At 38.9% G+C, this 19,984-nt stretch overlaps 1 protein-coding gene across 5 annotated transcripts in view; it reads left to right on the forward strand.

Annotated features, from left to right (window-relative positions):
• The first annotated feature begins 297 nt into the window (after positions 1–297).
• The window catches only part of EIF4G3 (eukaryotic translation initiation factor 4 gamma 3), a 240,781-nt gene continuing 221,094 nt past the window's right edge, over positions 298–19,984 (forward strand). For all 5 annotated transcript variants that reach the window (XM_027841348.1, XM_027841345.1, XM_027841344.1 and 2 more), the window contains exon 1: positions 298–374. The gene's annotated coding sequence lies outside the window, so the exon portion shown is untranslated. The remainder of the gene's footprint in view (positions 375–19,984) is intronic.

Consider the following 19,984-nt stretch of genomic DNA (forward strand, 5'->3'; position numbering starts at 1 on the left):
AGTAGATAATTTTGGTGCATAAAGATGTTAAAGACATCTTATGTCTTTAGGGCATTTATCCCTTGTTCTTACTAGATGTCAAAACTATAATGTGAATCATACTTCGTTTCTAGCCATTTGTTGAACTATTACAACTTTGCTATAGATGTTGAGTTAAATACTGTAATTTAGCGATGTAAGTTCATAGATTCATAAAGATCTGATTGCTAATGTAATACTTTTACTAAAAGTTTATTTCCTCACAGGTTACACAAGTAGCAAGACAACCTGGACCTCCTACCCCTTCCCCTTATTCAGCACATGAAATAAACAAGGGACATCCAAATCTCGCGGCAACCCCACCAGGACATGCGTCATCGCCTGGACTCTCACAGGTAAGTAAGGCCTTTGTGTTAGAAAAGTTGCCAGTGATACCCGTGTTACTCCTTGTCTTTGTTTTCTAAGCTATCTTCTTGTCTATGGCAAGTTTCTGTGAAATTATCTGCAGACTGAGTGCCTTACACCATTTGGGTGGAGGGTGTGACTGTCACCTTACAGTGACCAGTGACTGTTTTGCTTCCTATTTTTATTATCTCAAGTTTTTTTTTTTTAAAGGCACAGAGATCTTTTCTTCATTGTTGGTCTAAAAAATAAGACCCGTGGCACATGTTTGTCACACATCATAGTCTTATGTAAAGTAGAACTTTATAGGATTTTTACGTTTTGCATAAGCTATTGTACTCCTCTCTGTGGAGGTTGAAATGTCTGACCAATTTGATTGTTATTCAGTCATGCTGGGATTTCTCATTTTAAAAATCTGTCAAAATTATTGTAGATTAGAACACTTTGGTACCTCTTTCCTATGAGGGCAGACATAAAACACAGAAGACCCAGAAAAAAAAGGCTGTGTTTATAGTAATTTACTGTCAAATCACATGATGCCATGAAAACCATGCTTGGGTGCATGTTTTAACTGTGGTGGCAATTAATATGTATTGATCCAAATGCAGTTTTGTTTATGTTCTTTGGGAGCACTGATGTGCGTTTGACTATGTTTTGCTTACGAGTCAATCCTTTCATCCTAAGAATCTTGTGACACTATTTAAATAGAGATCAAAACTACGACCTTGACTGCATCCACGGGGTACTATCATCTGAACTGACCTGCTATAGACCCTATCTCCTTTATATGTTTATGTAATGACTTTCATGTTAGAGAATTTTATGGGAATAATGGAAATATACTTCATATCATTTAAGTGAGCCTCCCATGTATTGCTGATTTTGTCCATTATAAGTTGGTTGTAAGGATTAATACTCACAGTGTATATAGTATGTGATCTGGAAAGGAATATACCTGATTAAATGTTGGCTTAAAGTGAGCTCTGGGGATGGTATCCTTGATAATTATTGTTAATAAAAACCCATGTAGTGCTTACCTCTTAACAGTTTTTTGTGAGACTGAAGAATACAAATATTATTGCTTCGATTATGCAGATGAAAAAACTAATACCCACCAACTTTTAATGACTTGCTCGAAGTTCCATTGGTATTGCTTGTTGGAACTAAGGCAAACCTGGGTCTGTTCTTTGTACTACATTTTATGGCCTGAGATTACTGCATATTTGTGTTTGAAGCCTATTCAAGCAGGAACGACTTCAATTTCAGCCTTAATAGGAGTTCTTAATGTATTTAGTGGGCTTGCCTTATTTTTTTCTCCTTAAAAATTTATTATTTATTTTTAACATTCTTCTCTTTTTAAAATGAGTTCCAAATGCTCTCCCTCCCCCACCCACTGAGGAGGCAAAGAAAATGATATTAGTAGTACGTGTGAAATCATGCAAAATGTATTTCCATATTAGCCATAATGCCAAGAAAAAAAAGTAAAAAAAACCAAAAACAAAGTAAGAAAATTATACTTCAGTTTGCACTCAGAGTCCATCAGTCCTCTCTTTGGAGATAAATAGCATTTTTTCATCATGAGTCTTTTGGTATTGTCTTGGTTCAATTAAAAAACTTCTTGAAACAATTAACAACTTGAGCAAAGTTGCACAGTATAAAATAAACCCAAATAAATCATCAGCTTTTCTATATATTACTAACAAAGCCCAGCAGCAGGAGGTAGAAGGAGAAATTCCATTTAAAGTTACTGTAGACAATATAAAGTATTTGGGAGTCTACCTACCAAGACAAATCCAGGAATTGTATAAACACAGTTACAAAACACTTTCACACAGATAAAGTCTCAGATTTAAACAGTTGGAAAAATAATCAATTGTTCATGAGTAGGCTGACCTAACATAATAAAAATGACAGTTCTACCTAAATCAATTTACTTATTCAGTGCCCTACCAATCAAACTACCGAGAATTAATTTATTGTTAGAAAAAATAATAACAAAATTCATCTGGAAGAACAGAATGTCAAGAATATCAAGGGAATTAATGGGAAAAAAAATGCAAAGGAAGGTGGCCTAGCTGTACCAGATCTAAAACTATATTATAAAGTAATAAATCATCGAAACTATTTGGTACTGGATAAGAAATAAAGTGGTGGATCAGTGTAGTAGGCTAGGTACGTAAGACACAGTAGTAATCTACTGTTTGATAAATACAAAGACTCCAGCTTCTGGGATAAGAACTCACTATTTGACAAAAACTGCTGGGAAAACGGGAAAATAGTATGGCAGAATCTAGGTGTAGATCAACATCTCACACCCTATACCAAGATAAGGTCGAAATGGGTACATGATTTAGACATAAAGGGTGATACCATAAGTAAATTAGGAGAGCAAGGAATAATTTACCTGTCAGATCTACGGAGAAGGCAATAATTTATGACCAAACAAGAGATAGAGAACATTATGAAATGCAAAATGGATAATTTTGATTACATTAAATTAAAAAGTTTTTGTGCAAACAAAACCAATGCGACCAAGATTAGAAGGAAAGCAGAAAGCTGGGAAACAGTTTTTTCAGCCAGTGTATCTGATAAAGGGCTCATTTCTAAAATATATAGAGAACTAGTCTTGAATCATCTTGTTGATCAGAGTAGCTAAGTCTTTTACAGTTGATCATCATTACAACATTGCTGTTACTATGCACAATGATTTCATGGTTGTTCTCACTTCACTTTGCATTGGTTCATATTAGTCTTCCATGTTTTTTTCTGAAACCACCTCCCTTATGCTGTCTTATAGCACAATAGTATTCCATCACAATCATATGCTACAACTTGTTTAGCCATTCCCCGATTGATGGGCATCCACCCAACTTCCAAATCTTTGCCACTAAAAAAAAGAGCAGCTATAATTTTTGCACACTTGAGTCCTTTTCCTTTTTCTTTGATCTCTTTGAGATAGAGACCTAGTAGTGATATTGCTGAATCAAAGGGTATGCACAGTTTTAATAGCCCTTTGGGTGTACTTCCAGATTGTTCTCTAGAATGGTTGGACCAGTTTAGAACAACAACAGTGTATTAATGTCCCAATTTTTCCATGTCTCCTCCAGCTTGTCATTTCTGATAGGTATGAGGGGGTGCTTCAGAGTTGTTTTAATTTGCATTTCTCTAATCAATAGTATTTTAGAGCATTTTTTTCATATGATTACGATAGCTTTGATTTCTTTGTTTGAAAACTGTCTCTTCATATTCTTTAACCATTTGTTAATTGGGGAATGGCCCTTATTTTTTTAAATAAATTTTATTTCATTTGTTGTATTTTGAGAAATGAGACCTTTACCAGAGAAACTTGCTATAAAATTTTTTAGTATTACTTCATTGTCTTTGGTGCCTTTCAGCAAAATGTAGTTTTCCTGATTATCTCTTTTAATTAAGTTTACCTTTGCTGAGATCATGATTACCACCCTTCCTTTTTTAAATTTAGCTATTAGAGTCCACTCCAGATCTTTATTTTAACACTGTGTGTCTTTCTGATTCAAATGTGTCTCTTGTAAACAACATATTTTTGGATTCTGGCTTCCAATCCATTCTGCTATTTGCTTCCATTTTATGGGTAAACTTATCCCGTTTCACATTCACAGTTATGATTACTAAGTGTGTTTTCCTTCATCCTGTTTTTCGTTTATCCTTCTTTCTCTCTTTTTATCCTGTCCTCCGAAGTCTATTTTGCTTTTAACCGCTATGTCCCTTAATCTATCTTCCCACTTGACCTCCCCCACCTCCAATATCTCTTATCCCTTTCTCCTTCTAACTTCTTTTTGGGTAAGTTAGATTTCTATACCCAAAAGTGTGTGTGTGTGTGTGTGTGTGTGTGTGTGTGTGTTTTCTTCCTTCTTTGAACCAATTCCAATGAGAGTGAGATTTCAAGCACTACTTGCCACTCCCAATCCCCATTTTCTCCTTTATTATAGAAGTTCTTCCTTGCCATGCCTATTTTATGTGAGAAAATTTTCTCCATTCTACCTTTCCCTTCTTCCAGTGCATACCTCTTTCTCACCCCTTCATTTCTTTTTTTGGGCGATCATTACATAGAGGGTGTGAGTGAGTTGACTGTGTTAACTTCTAATTGCCCTAATAATGATGAAGTTCTTGGGAATTACGTGTATTATATTCTCATATAGTAATGTAAATAGTTTAACTTTCTTGAGTATCTTATGATCACTTTACCTTTTTATTTTTCTCTTGAGCCTTGCATTTGAATGTCAAATTTTCTATTCAGCTCAGATGTTTTCATCAGGAATGTTTGAAAGTCTTCTATTTCATTAAATATCTATTTTTTCACTTGAAGGAATATTCTCAGTTTTGGTTGGTTATTTTTGGTTATAATCCTAGTTCCTTTGCTTTCCAGAATATTATATTCCAAGCCCACTGCTCCTTTAACATGGAAGCTGCTTAATCTTGTGTGATCCTGACTATGGCTTCATGGTATTTGAATTTTTTTCCTTCTGGGTGCTTGCAATATTTTTTTTTTTTGACCTGGGAGCTCTGGAGTTTGGCTGTAATATTCATTTTGGGATCTTTTTCAGAAGGTAATCATTGGATTCTTTCAATTTCTATTTTACCTTCTAGTTCTAGAATTTGGGGACAGTTTTCCTTGATAACTTCTTGAAATATGATGTCTAACCTCTTCTTTTGATTGTGGCTTTGAAGTAGTCCAATACTTTTAAAATTATCTCTCCTGGATCTATTTTCTAGGTCAGTTGTCTTTCCATTGAGAAATTTCACATTTTTTCTGTTTTTTAATTCATTTAACTTTGTTTTATTGTTTCTTGGTGTCTCATGGAGAAAATAGCTTTCATTTATCCAATTCTAATTTTTAAAGACTTGTTTTCTTCCATGCACTTTTGTATCTCTTTTTTCTTTTGGCCAATTCTGCTTTTTTTAAGGAGTTCTTTTCTTCAGTGAATTTTTGTGTCTGTTTTACCATTAGGTCAATTCTGTTTTTTTAAGTAGTTATTTTCTTTAAAAAAAATTTTTGGTTCCTCTTTTACCAAGATGTTAATTCTTGTTTCATAATTTTCTTTCATCACTTTCATTTCTTTTCCTAATTTTTCCTCTACTACTTTTATCTCTTTCTTTAGCTCTTCCAAGAATTCTTGTTGGGTTTGGGTTCAGTTAGCATTTTTCTTTGAGATTTTGGAAAAAGCTATTTGTCTTTTTTTGAATTCATATTTTGGTCTTCCCTGCCACTGTAGTAGTTTCTTTTGGTCAGATTCTTTTTTTTGTTTGCTCATTTTTCTAGCCTGTTTGTTGACTTTGAACTGTATGTTAAAAATGAGCTCGGCTCACATAGGGGTGAGGAGGCACTGTTTCAGGCTTTTTCGTGCTGTTGTTTTCAGAGCTAGTTCTGAAGGTCTGCAAGTTTTTGGTGTTTCCAAGATGGTGTGATCTGGGGAGAGGTGTGGTCACTGCTCTCCTGATCTTGCTTTGGTCTTTACCCAGGAAGGGGCCCTACTCCCTTGCAGTCACAAGCCCTAGCATTCTTCTTGGCCAGGGGTGGGGAACTGTGACCTTGAGGCCACATGTGGCCCTCTAGGTCCTCAAGTACAGCCCTTTGACTGAATCCAAACTTCACAGAACAAATTCCCTTAATAAAAGGATTTGTTCTGTAAAACTTGGACTCGGTCAAAAGCCCACATGCAGGGACCTCGAAGGCCACATGTGGCCTTAAGGTCATGGGTTCCTCACCCCTCCTTTTGGTCCTAGAACTCTGACAAGGTCCTTTGCTTTCCTGCAGCCACAACTATTAGCATTTCTCTCCATTCAGGAACTGTTACCAGGGTCCCTGCTCCCTTGTGACCCACTAGAAGCATTCCTCTCTGCCCTGGAACTGCAACCCAGTACTGCTTATGAGCAACAGAATTCCCAACCAGTGCCACCTGCACCCAGGTCCAACAAAGGGTTCCCTGTGATTTCTTTCTGACCAGCTTTCCAGCCCTGTTACTGTCACTGGGCTGAGAGCTCCTGAAGCCGCTGCTGATGCTCCTGCCATGGCCCACCCCTGGTGCTCTCTGGGGTAGTCTCCACCTCAGTGTCACATACCTCTCCTGCCAACTCCTAACTTGTCTCGGGCTGGAACGTGTCTTATCCTGACTTTATCGGCTCTTCTCCAAAATTTGGTTCAAGGAGTTTTCTGAGTTGTTCGGAAGGGAATGTTCAGGGAGTTCGTCTGGATGGCTGCCTGTACTCTGCCCCCTTGATTCCTTTGAGCATTGATGTATATATCTTCTTTGAGGTTAGAACAGAAACACCGTTGCTTGTTGGGCAGCTCTCCTGAAGGGTTCTGGGCTCCTATCATTTCTATGACATTTTGCAGTATTGGTACCTGTGAACAGTCACAGTGATACTAGCTCTTGTGAAGGGAGGGGAAAGACACCTTCCCTCTATGTGCACGAGTTTGCCTTTAAGAACCCAGTCATTGGGTCAGTATGAAAATGCTCTGCTCTTAGGTTATATTGCCTGTATATAAAGAAAAGTTTCAAATTCTCAGATTTAAATAATGCTTTAAGGATAACAAAGCTACTTTGTCAGGACTACCTTCGGAGGTGGGCAGCATGAATATTTCCTTTCTTTTATAGAGGAGAGAAGGGAGGCCCTAAGGGCAAAACTGACTTGCCTGCTTCAAATCTGCCCCTTGGCCAGGCTGCCAAAGTGATTTTCCTAAAGCATAGGCTTGACCATGTCACTGTGCTGTGTCCCCCCCCCCCCCCCCCCCCCCGCCCCCAATAAATGTCCTGTTAGTAGTTCCCTATTACCTTCAGGATCAAAGAGAAAATGCTCTGCTGGGCATTTAAAGCCCTTTCCACCTTGGCCCCTTCTTTCCATTCCAGGCTTCCTCCACTTGCCTGCCTTCCAATGTACTCTATGGTCCAGCGGCACTGGCCTCTCAGTGCCTGGCACAGGACATGCCATCTCCCTGGGCTGTGCATTTCCGCTGGCTCTCTGTTCCCCACGTCTGGGATGCTGTCATTCCTTGATTCTGCCTTTTATTTGCCTTGGTTTCCTCTATGGCTCAGCTTCCATCTCACCAGGGCTTTCTTTTTTCCCCTTCACTGCCTGTGCTTCTGTCTGGGATTTCTTTCCGTGTACACTCCATGTATCCTGCATGTGTAGCGTGATTTCGATGTCTCTCCCATTGCAATGTGAGCTTCTTGACGATAGGTGCTGCTCTTTCTTATTGTACCCAGTGCTTGGGGCAGTGCTGGCACATGTAAGCAATTAATAAACGTTTGTTGACTGATTTGATTATGTTTACACATGGAAAAAGTGGTAGAGTCTAAATTAGGTTCTCTGATGCCAATTTCAGTGACTTTTCTTTATCCTCTTATTGCCTATATCAACCAAATGACCCAGCTCTTGTGGGGTGATGAGAGTTTGGAAGACTTAGGCTGAGGTGCCATAAGCCATTGTGGCCTGCTTTCTCTTTATGTACCAACTTCTCTTTATGGCAGAACTTTTCAGTCTGGCCTGACCTCTTTTTGCCTCTGCACTCTCTTTTTACTGACATTCCAAGTCCTACCAATAATTAGCATCTGGGAGTTCTGCCCACTTTCCCCCCTCTCAATGCCAACATTTTACTAGTATTTTGTCAGGATTCTCAACCTAGCGGGAAAAGTAGTTGAATCTGTTTGCAAACCAGTCTATTCCGTATTTAAGGGTTAATTGTTTAAGGAGAGTGGTGAGATCTAGCTGTCCCTCCTTCTTTGTACTTCTCAGACTCACTCGTTTCCTACCAGTGTGAGTGGATGAGTGATGGATTTCTTTCTTAGAAGTTTTGGAGGGATCTATGTCTTTTACACAACAAAGGGACTTCCTTTCCCCTTCAGATAAAGCCATTACCTTTCCCTGTGGTGAGACCTGTACATGGAGAGATAAGTGTTATGGGTCTACTTTGTTCCTGGAAGGAGCAGGTGAATACTAATGGTTAACTCTGGAGATGTAGAACTGTTAAGTTTAGTGAAACCAAAGGGAAAAGAAATTCTTTCACTGCCTTCTTGCTGGGGAATCTCTTTCAGTGCTCGAAATCTTCTCATAATTCTGCTTTTATCAAGGGCAGTGCTTACATTGGGGTTTGTGTCATGATTCTCATTGCTGGCTCTTTGAACCTTTTATGATTCTGAAAGGAAGACAAGTTCAAGAAAAGCAAATTGTATTGCTTTTAAGTTTAGGAAAGGAAAAAATGAGGTTCTGCCCTGTTTTTATTTGCTAATCAGGAAAAATGTGTCTTACTTTTCCCCAAAGAAAAGAATTGGGAAGCAGTATAATGTTTGTCTTCATGCTTCCAGGTTTCCCTTCAGTCTTCTTCTATTTCCCTCTTTCGTGACTCTTCCAACCTCATCTTCCTAATGCCCTTGCCCAACACAAGTTCTTCAAGTAAAATAGAAAATCATCTATTTAGAGATAAGATTTAATTCATTATGAATTAAATTCGGCAAACATTATTAAAATCTTACCAGTCTGGAAAGACTCACAGACAAGCGGGACAACTTTGAATAATACATGTTGAATTTATTATACACATAAAAAGAAAAGTAAGCTTTTGCAGTTTCATGTATAATCTTTTCCTTCTGCTCTACAGTAGATACGGAAATGTTCATTTTATGTGGCATTTAAGTTCAGAAGAAAACAGCAAAATTATAAGAAGGGCCTACCTGTAAGTCAAAGAAAGGCAAAAACAAAGAATTCCCTGCCTTCGAAGAGATTATATTTTACTGTGGCATAGGTTGTCTTTGCAGATTTAGTCAGTACAAGGCAATTTGAGAAGCATTTAGTAACACTGACAAAGTGCAGGCTTGAGGCCCCTGAGCTGAAGTTTGAATAGTAGTGTTATTCAGGGGTGTCCCTGCCAGGCATAAAGGACAACCATTTTAAAGTCAGAGGTGGCAGATGGAGTTTTGTTAAGGGGGAATTACAGAGGGATTGACTGGGAAGCCAGAAGACCAATTAGAAAAGCTGTTACTTTGTAAAAGGACCTGAATTTAGGGTATGCCTCTGTGACTGAAGAAATGCTGACAGATGTTTGAAAGTTTGGGAAGAAAAATCCACAGAGCTTGATACATGATTGGCTGTGGATCGGAAGCTGGGGAGAGTAGCTAGAGTCAAGGATGGCTCAGGTTACAAATGTGGGTAACAAGGAGGAAGGTGATATCATCCTCCACAGAAACAGGAAAGTGTGAGAAGCAGTTTATTTAGGGGCGAGGTTTATGAGTCTTGTTTGGGACCTGCTGCATTGGAGATAGGAGTTCAGAGATTCCGAGGTGCAGATTTTGAAGCTCTCTTCCTTGAGATGCTAATTTATGTTTTTAGAGCTGATAATCTTCTCAGCCCTGAGAATATGCAGGAGAATGGTGCCAATGACAGAGCCTTGGGTTACATGCTTGCTTTGGAGTTGGGAGATGGAGTACCCAGTTTCCCAGTTCAGGAAGCAGAACAGGATTGTTCAGACAGCGGAACCGGTCAGTTGAGCTTTAGAGGAGATGGACCAGGGACTAGAGATTATTCAAGAGGGGAATCATGCTGACCAGAAATGTCAGATCTACAAGGGGGAAATTGGAGAGATGGTTCCTGGAAATAGTTCATTTTGCCTCCTTCCCTGGTTCTATTGATTTTATTCTTTTGGAAATGGGAGAAAAGAAGCAATTTTAAATACTTGAGCCAGTTCAGTCCAGGCCAATCCAGGCAGCATTTATTAAATGCCTTGGGTATGCAAGGGAGTACGACAGATACATAGGAAGGTGTTGACTTGTGAGGAGGGAAAGAGCGCTGCTGTTTCCAGGAAGCACAGAGAGCTCCCTGTAAGAGGTGGAGCAGAGGGTTGACCTGAGTCAGGGATTCTCAAAGATAGAGTTGAAGCTGTACATACATTGAAAGGGGGCAGTAGGGCCCATCTCATGGGGTTTGATTTTTTGCAATGAGATTAGAAATGTGTGAGGCAGAGAGAAAAGCCCTGCTGCTTTTGTTAATGTGCATTACACCTCCCCTCTTAGTTGTGGAGATTTAAGAGAAAAGAAAGGTTTTGCTTCCATCCAGGGAAATATTCTAATTTCCAGAAGCATTGACTTTGTAGGTTAATTACAATTTCTTCCCTGCCTGTGCACACATTATTCCTTCTTACCTTTGTGAGTCTGTGTTCATAGCAAGGGAAATCTGCTTCTCATTGTAATTTTGTACTAAGAGTTAGTTGCAAAATTCTGAATTTTTAGATTTCACTTTGGTCTTGACATTTCAGGTTTTGATAAAGACCATCTTTATGTTTTTATAGGTAACTTCCTTAGAAATAGCTCCTTTAGTTGTAACCCTTAAGTATTCTCTCCTTCCCACTCCCCCCCCCCCCCCCCCCCCCCCCCCCTTTTTGTAGCTCTAGTGCAAATGCTTGAAGAAATTTAAGGCAGAATCTATCATAATTTATCTTTGTAGTCACAGCACCTTCACATATAAGGCCATTAACAAATGTTTGGATTGAATTGCAGCTCAGATAATAAAAGTGTAAAAAATTTCACCATAGCATAACATTTTTTATTCTAGTTAGGTGTGACATTTTTATGTACTTTTTTGTTTTTATTTTGTTTTGATTGGGCAATGAATGGGGTTAAGTAACTTGCCCAGGGTCACACAATTAATAAGTGTTATGTGTCTGAGGCCGGATTTGAACTCAGGTCCTCCTGAATCCAGGGCCAGTGCTCTATCCCCTGCACCACCTAGCTGCCCTTGTACTTATTTTTATAAACAAGTAACAGAGGACTTTTGCTCTCATGGAATACTTCAAAAAATAGATATTTCTTTGAGTCATTAACCTACTTGAATTTCAGAATGATTCCATTCATACTACATGTTTAGGATATTTCTGGTTCCTCTTGTTTGCTGAGATAAAATTAAGGATGAATAGCCAAACAGTATCAAATATCTGAGGTCTAAATGAGACCTCCAGTCCCTTAATCTGTCAGTACTTTCTTAGGCCGTTATCTTGGCTCTGATTTCACCTTCCTCCCTCTCCAGTCTCAACCTGTTCATTAGCCATTTCCAATCTTCAGTGTCCTTTGTCCTCTTGTCCAGTTGCTCACTTCTTGCCAAACCTTAGTACTGGATTGTGTCTGCTATCAGCCTCCTCTGCTCCTACTCAGAAACTGCTGAATTCAACTGGAAAAATTTCACAACTTGAAACTGATCCGATAAGTTCAAAAATTATATTGTTTCACTTTAAGTGGCCCCTCACTGGAGCAGGGCAGTGCTTTTATTACTCCCCAGTTCATTCTGTTTCACTCCTTTTCTTTACTGAGCTTTTTTCTGCTTTTATTATTATACCAATTATTTTTACCGTGCTTATTTGTGATTTATTATATTTGTGCTTTTTCTAGTGTTGGACTGAACTCTGCTGGCCTTCACTAAGTAACCTTTTTACTTTTGGAGTTCTCTCAGACGAAATTGTATTGGCTTCAGTGTAATGACCCTCCCCCCCTTCCCAATCCATTTCTTGCTCCCAGGAACTCAGCATTGACTCGCTATTTTCTTCTCTTCGACTCCTGTCTTTACACTAGGGGACTTTAATATCCACATAGATGCTCCCTCAAACTCCTTAGCTTCCCAGTTCCTAAGACTCTTTAAATCCCGTGATCTACTCTTTACTTCCCCTCAGCCACACACTAGATCTGTAAGTGTTCTGCTTGGCTAATTGGAAGCTCTTACTTACCCAATCTGGCAATAATGTTCTGTCATTCTACCTCTTTCCATGACTTATTCTTTCTAAACCTATTCTTCACCTTTATCGAAACCTCTAATCACTCTCTTCCTCTGTACTTTCTCAGACCATTGCCTATGATCGGACTTCACTTTTCTCCCTATGTAATCATAACGTAGTACTTGGTGATTTCAATTCTGTACTGTCTATCCTGTGCTCTTGAATCTCATTCCCCTTTGTTCTTGCCAAACCCCAGCCCTGGAGTAATCCCCCCCACCCCCCAATCTGCCTCCTCTGCTTCTTACTCACAAGTTGCTGAATAGACCCGGAAGACATATCACAAGTGTGTAAATTACAAATTTATATTTTCCACTTGGCCCAAACTTCAGCGAGGTAGTCTTTTCATTCCTCCCTAATTGATTCCTTTTTTTGCTACCCATGGAAATAATTATTTATTTGGGAAAACAAACCTTCTTTTCCCTAATAAACTCACACTTCCTCCCTTTTCCTTTTGTAAGGACCTTGCCTTTTACTTTAGTGAGAAAATTGAAATCATTTGATGTGAGCTCCTCCGGCCATTTCCTTCATTTCAGAAGCTCTTGACATATTGTCTTATTCTTTCCAGTCTTTATCCCATTCTTTGATAAAGAGCTAGTCTTTCTACTTGATAAGGCCAGCCCACCCTCTCGATGTGTACTTGATCTCATCTCTTCCTGTCTTCTTCATTAGATTACATCCTTAGTTAATCCCTTTCCTTTTCAAATCTTCAACAAGTCAAGTCAACAAGCATTTCTTAAGGGCCTGCTATGTACAGGCCCTTGTTCTCAAGGAGCTCACAGTCTAATGGGGAGTGAGAGGAAGGAAAGAGAGAACATGCAAGCAATTATGTACAAACAAGCTATATATACACTTGAGATAATCAATAGAGAGAAAGCACTGGCGTTAAGGGGGATCAGGAAAGGCTTTTTGTAGGGCATGGGATTTTAGCTGGAACTTGAGGGAAGCTAAAAACTGAGAGGGAGAGAATTCCCACCATGGGGGCGGGCGGTTAAAATGCTCAGTATCGGAAGATATGATATGTTTAAGGAACAGCAAGAAGGCTAATGTCACTAGATCATTGAATACATGGAAGGGAGGAAGGGATACAAGGACTGGACAGATAGGGACGGGACTGGTTAGGCTGGGCTTTAGAAGCCAAGTAGAGGATTTTCTATTTGGTCCTAGAGACAATAAGGAGCCACTGGAGTTTACTGAATGGGGAAGTGACATGGCCAGACCTACTGTTCAGGAAGATTTTTTTGTAGCAGAGTGGAGGGTGGACTGAGGCAGGGAATCTACTTAGCAGGCTGCTGCACTGGTCTAGATATGAGGTGGTGAGAGCCTGCACTTGGGTGAAGTGTCAGAGAAGAAGGGCTGTAGAGGAAAGAGATTAGGGATTTCATTATGAATTGACAGCTCTTAGCAACAGTTTGAATATAGTTCTAGTCAACTAGTGCCTTCCCTACCGCTTTCAAACAGGTCCATCTCCCTCATCCTTAGAAAACCTTGGGGCAGCTAGGTGGCACAGTGGATAGAGCACCGGCCCTGGCATCAGGAGGACCTGAGATCAAATCTGGCATCAGACCAAACACTTGACACTTACTAGCTGTGTGACCCTGGGCAAGTCACTTAACCCCAATTGCCAAAAAAAAACCCTCTCAAGCTATCATACTCTAGCCTCTCCTTCCTTAGCCAAATTCATTGAAAATCCTGTCTACACTTATTGTTTCCATATTGCAGTCTAGCTTGTGGCCCTGTCTCTCGACTGAAACTGCTCTTTCCAAAGTTACCAGTGATCTCTTAATTGCTAAATCTGATCAGTTTTCCCCAGTCCTCATCTTGTTTGACCTCTCTCATTTGACATGGTTATCCTCTCCACCTGGATTTTCATTTTTCTCTTGAGTTTTCAGGGTACTCCTCCCACCTGGTTTACCTCTTACCTGTGTGACTACTATTTAGCAGCCTGCTTTTTGGGTTATCGTCATTCGTATCACCATCCTTAACTGTGCGTATTTACTAGTGTTCTACCCTGGGTTCTCTTCTTTTCTCCTTCTATATGTGATTTTCTTAACCTTTTTTTTTTGTCATGGAGCCCTTTGAATGTCTGTGGAAGCTTAGAAATCACTTTTCAAGATAATTTTTTAAAAAGTCCATAATTGAAAAAATGTTAAGTTTTATTTAGAGATTAATAAACATAGAGTTGTAATTTTTTGTTCCTTCACCCACATTCTCTGTCCCCCTGAAATCTATCCATTTCCAGGTTCCAGGTCCCAGGATTCCAGGTTCAGAAACCTGTTCTACACTCTCTCTTTTGGTAAATCCATGAGCTCTCACAGATTTAATTCTCATCTCTAAGCAGATGATTCATAGAATTACATTTACATGCTGACACTTTTCTCACTGATTGCCCATTGGAACTGGTTGTCTTAGCAACATCTCAAATTCAACATGTCCAAAATTGACTGCATTATGTTTCTCCCCAAACTCTCTCCTTTTCCAAACTTACTTGTTTCCAGTTTCCCAAGTTGGTAACCACTGCTTTATCTTGGACTTCCCTCTCTCTCCCTCACCCCACATATCTAATCAGTTTCCAAATCTTGCTCTTTCTACCTTCATAAGATCTTCTGAATTCAACCCCCTTTTTCGCAGTCATGCAGTTCCCACCTTAGTTCAGGCCCTCACTACCTTTCTTTCCTAGATTATCATACCAGTTTCTTCACTTGGTCATCCTGTCTGAAGTCTGCTCTCATTATATAGTCTGTCCTCCATACACACTGCTTATTTTTCTTAAGTGTAGGCCTGACCGTGTCACTCCCCACCTTAATCTACTCCAGTGAAGCTTCTCCGTGATCAAATAAATATAAACTGTTTTGTTTAGCTTTAAAGCCCTTCACATGCTGGCCCCAACCTCTCTTTCCATTCTTATTGGCCATTATGCCCTGTCTCAGACTCTCCCAGCCAACCAAACCAGCCATCTTTCTGTTCCTCACACCTGCCCAACACTGGTTTCTGAGCCTTAGCCCTGGCTGGCCCACATGCCTATCATGCAACTCCTTCTTACCTTTACCTCATAGAAGCCCAAGTACCCCCATCTATTAGTGTCCTCCTTCCAAAATGACCTTTTGTTTACTTTGCATGTATTTGTATTTATTCACTTTATATTTATGCTGTTTATGTTTATATATGTAGTTTTTGTCTTCCCAATTAGAATGTAAGCCCCTTGCAGGTAGGAATTCTTTTCTTCATACTTGTATTCTCAGCACCAAGGACAGATCCTGACACACTAAATTTTGGTGAATTCACTGGCATAAGATTAATACCAATGTTATAAGGTTTTTTATTTGGTAGCATATGTATTTACTGTGCTTTCAGGTATGTCATTAGAGCCATGATACATAATAATTTGCACTGTAATAATAATAAAATAATAAAACTCAGTTTTCTTACATTGGAATCTATTTAACAGTAAACTGGGTTCTATATGTACCATCTTTCAAGTGAACTTGTTTCTTATTGGAGTGCTATCAGTGTATAACAAAGATGTCAGATCTTGCCTGACCACTACTTTCTTCCAGTTAGTCTCATTAGTTTGAGTGAGAGTGAAATCTAAAAACTCTTTTTTTCCCCGTTTTAGGGACCAGAACAATATTTCATGAAGCACCTGTGTGTAGAAATTATAGACATTAACCCATAGGTTTAATTGCTATGTACAGAAATTACCTATAGGTCACTTAACCCTGTTTCCTCCTCTATAAAATGAGCTGGAGAAGGAAATGGCAAACCACTCCAGTGTCTTTGCCAAGAAAGCCCCGAATGGAGTCACAAAGAGTCGAGCACGACTGAGAATGATTGGACAACTTAACTTCGTGGCCGCTCTTGCTCTCGCTGTCCCCCTCTTACCCCTGACAAACTTCATCAGTTTAGGCAAACGACGTTTTGGACTTTCCTTATTGATTGTAATTCCAATGGAGATTGGTACCTTCTCTCTAATTTATAGTCTTAAAGAGTTGCAAGTTACACAACATTATATATGTTACAGAGGTGAAATTTGTACCCAAATCTTCCTAACTGTAGATCAGCTTTCCGCTTAAACCATGCCACTCCATATATTGGCTAGCAATTCAACATGTAAGCCCAGTATTTATATTCTTTCTCCTTGTTTCCCATGATTCAATTGATGTTTTCTGTTTTGTGTTTTTTAAATCATTCTTACCTCTTTACAGTGTATAAACTATAGCCCAAATGTCTCTTCTTTGTAATAATAATAGCTAAACATTTGTATACTGCTCAGTTTGAGAGCCAGGTATTGTGCTGATTGTTTTGCAATCATTATCTCATTTGATCCTTACAACAACCTTGTGGGGAAGGTGCTATTATGATCCTCATTTTACAGATAAGGAAAGTGAGGCAAACAGTTTAAGTGACTTGCCCAGGATCCCACAGCTAATGTCTTCCAGATTGCAGCTTTCTGCAATATGGCACCACCGAGCTGCTCTTCCATCAGTGCCTATGCTGCCAACATCTTCCTGCTGTTAGAAAGAGATTTGTACTGGTTTATCAGTAAGGCAGCTAGGTGGTCAGTGTTAGACCTAATTAGGAAGACCTTGGATAAGTGTAGGGCACTGAACTTGGTGTCAGGGAGACCTTGAGTTTGAATTCTGCCTCAGACATTTACTAGACGTATGCTCCTGGGTAAGTCTTTTAACCTCTTTGGACATCATTTTCTCATCTGTGAAATAAAGGAGTTGGACTTACTTGCCTTTAAAGTCTCTTCCAACTCTAAGTCTATAATCCTATTCGGTTTCAACTGGAACCATGCAACCAAACATAGACATTTTCAACTGAATCTAGGCTATCTTTTCCATGTTAGGAGTCTTAGCATTTTAAAATTTCACCTAAACTAAAGCAAAAGATCTTTTGACAAAGCTCACAACATTGGTTGATTATCAAAGGAAGGAGTCAAACTTGATCATATTTTCATAAATGATGCTTTTAACCCTCATTGTTAAACTTTGTGTTCTTCAGTCAGTTGCTTCTTTGTCCTTGATGCAGGGTGAATTTTATTTTATCAGGATTCCCTTTCTAGTGGATAAAACAAAGATGAAGGAGAGGCAGCATATTGTTCTGTAGCTGAATTTTGTCTCTTTCAAACCAGCTGTCTTCTTCTGGGTCTATTTTCACAGACTCTCTATACTTTCTGTGTCTACTGTCGTCTTCATTCAGTCATCTCCCTTAAGGGATCATAAAAACCTTTCAACATTTCCATGGCAAGCTTACCTCTTGAGAATTTCACACTTCAATTATTTCAAATTACTTTTGAAGGGAAAATCACATAAATATTACTGGCCTATTTTTAACTCACATGTGAGATTCAAATTTCTCAGATTTTTGGAGTCAGAAGGTCACAAAATGATCACTCCTTCATCCATACACGTTATTGTGTGCCTTTGTAAGAAAGTGGTTAGGGAAAAAAGAATCAAATTAAATCCTGAGTCTAATCAAGGTAAAGACTTAAAAATGTAACTGGCTCATTTTACTTGGATTAGTTTACGGTTAGTTGGTGTTTCTTGAGAATTTTTATTTTTGATTTGGAATTCTGAGGGTATTTATTTCACCAGATATTTGTATGTTAGTTTTGATGATATATAGAGCTTTGAAAGACAATGAATAATAAGTACCATATAAGAGTAGAGATAATGACTTCAAGTCATTTTCATGCCCAGAATTCTATGGTAGGCTGCTGACTATCTAAAGCCAATCTGGATATAATTTCATTGGCAAGTTTAACAGTAGGTAAAAACGTACAAGTCTGATGATTTTCTCTAATAAATTTTTTTAAACTACAGTGGTTCTCAAACTTTTATACTCTTAAAAAATTATTGAGAACTCCCCTCCCCAAAGAACTCTTTTTATGTGAATTATAGCAGAAATTAAAATGTTTAATTATCATCAAGAAAATAGCTTTGACTTTGTGAACTCCTTGTTAGAGGCTCCTCGAAGTACACTTTGATAACCACTTCTTTCCTATGCCATGCACTTTGTAGAGAGCCAAGTATAGTGTCAAGGAAATTTCCTTGAGACCTCCTTCTTCTCCTAGGTCCCAGTACCAGGTTTTGGCCTACCATCCTTGTGGTTGCTTTCTAATTGCTAACTAAATCTCTGGCTGTTTGAATAGAATCACAGAATTTGAGTTGGACACCCCACAACTGCTGATAGTTTCTCTCCAAAATCATCTTGTAGCTATTTTGTATACAAACATACCTTGTTTTATTGCGTTTTGCTTTATTGCATTTTGCAGATGTTACTTTTTTTTTCTTAAACAAATTGAAGGTTTGTGGCAAGACTGTTCAAGTCTGTTGGTGCCATTTTTCCAACAACATGTGTCTCTATGTCACATTTTGGTAATTCTAACACTATTTAAAACTTTTTCATTGTTATTATATCTGTTATGGTGATCTGTGATCAGTGATCTTTGATGTTACTATTGTAATTACTTTGGGGCACCATGAACTACACCCATATAAGAAGGCAAACTTAGTGAATAAACATGTATGTTTTAACTTCTTCACCTACTGGCCCTTCCCCCTTCTCTCTCCCTTTTCTGGCCTCCCTGTTCCCTGAGACACACAACAGTATTGAAATTAGACCAATTAATAACCCTGTAGTGACCTCTCAGTGTTCAAGTGAAAGGAGGAGTCAATTGATGTGACAGACTTCATTGTTGTCTTACTTTAAGAAATTGCCACAGCCACCCCAATCTTCAGCAGCCACCACCTTGATCAGTCGACAGACATCAACATTGAGGCAAGACCCTCCATCAGCAAAAAGATTATGACTCATGGAGGCTCAGGTGATGGTTAGCATTTTTTATCAATAAAGTAGTTATTAAAATTTAATTTTTTTGGGTTACATTTTAGGTTAGACATTCTAGTCTTGGTTGCGTTGGTTTTGTATGTGCAAAAACTTTTAAAATTTAATATAATCAAAATTATCCATTATACATCTCATAATGCTTTCTCTTATTTGATTGTAAATTCTTCCCTTATCCATACACCTGACAGGTAAACTATTCCATGCTCCTTTAATTTGTTTATGGTGTCACCCTTTATGTGTAAATCATATACCTATTTTGATCTTATCTTGGTAAATGGTGTGAAATGTTGATCTGTACTTAGTTTTTGCCATACTGTTTTCCAATTTTCTCAGCAGTTTTTGTCAAATAGTGAGTTTTTGTACCAAAAGCTTGGATTTTGGGTTTATCAAACAGTAGATTACTGTGGTCATTTACTACAATGCAAGTAATCTATTTCACTGATCCACCACTTTTTTTTGTTTTTCTTTTTTTTTGAGCAAGGCAGTTGGAGTTTTGCTCTGGGTCACAGCTAGTGCGTATCATGTGTCTGAGACTGAATTTGAACTCAGATCCTCCTGACTTAAGAGCCGGAGCTCTATCCACTGCACTAAGTACCTGCTCTTCCCCCCCCCCCCCCCCATGTCTTAGCCAACACCAGATTATTTTAATGTTTGCTGCCTTTTTTTTTTTAAGTGAGGCAGTCGGGGTTAAGTGACTTGCCCAAGGTCACACAGCTAGTATGGGTCAAGTGTTTGGTCTGAGGCTGGATTTGAACTCAGGTCCTACTGACTTTAGGGCCAGTGCTCTATCCACTGCGCCACCTAGCTGCCCCTGTTTGTTGCTTTATAGTAAGATTTGAGATCTCTGCTAAGCCTAGGCCATCTTCCTTCACATTTTTTTCATTGATTCCCATCAACGGTTTAGCGGTGTTCTCTTTCTGTAGTCTCTCCAACATGGACTCTTCTTGTCTTTTGTCATCT

This window comes from Vombatus ursinus, unplaced genomic scaffold (assembly GCF_900497805.2).
Source record: "Vombatus ursinus unplaced genomic scaffold, bare-nosed wombat genome assembly UNPS02014859.1, whole genome shotgun sequence".
Taxonomy (NCBI): Eukaryota; Metazoa; Chordata; class Mammalia; order Diprotodontia; family Vombatidae; genus Vombatus; species Vombatus ursinus.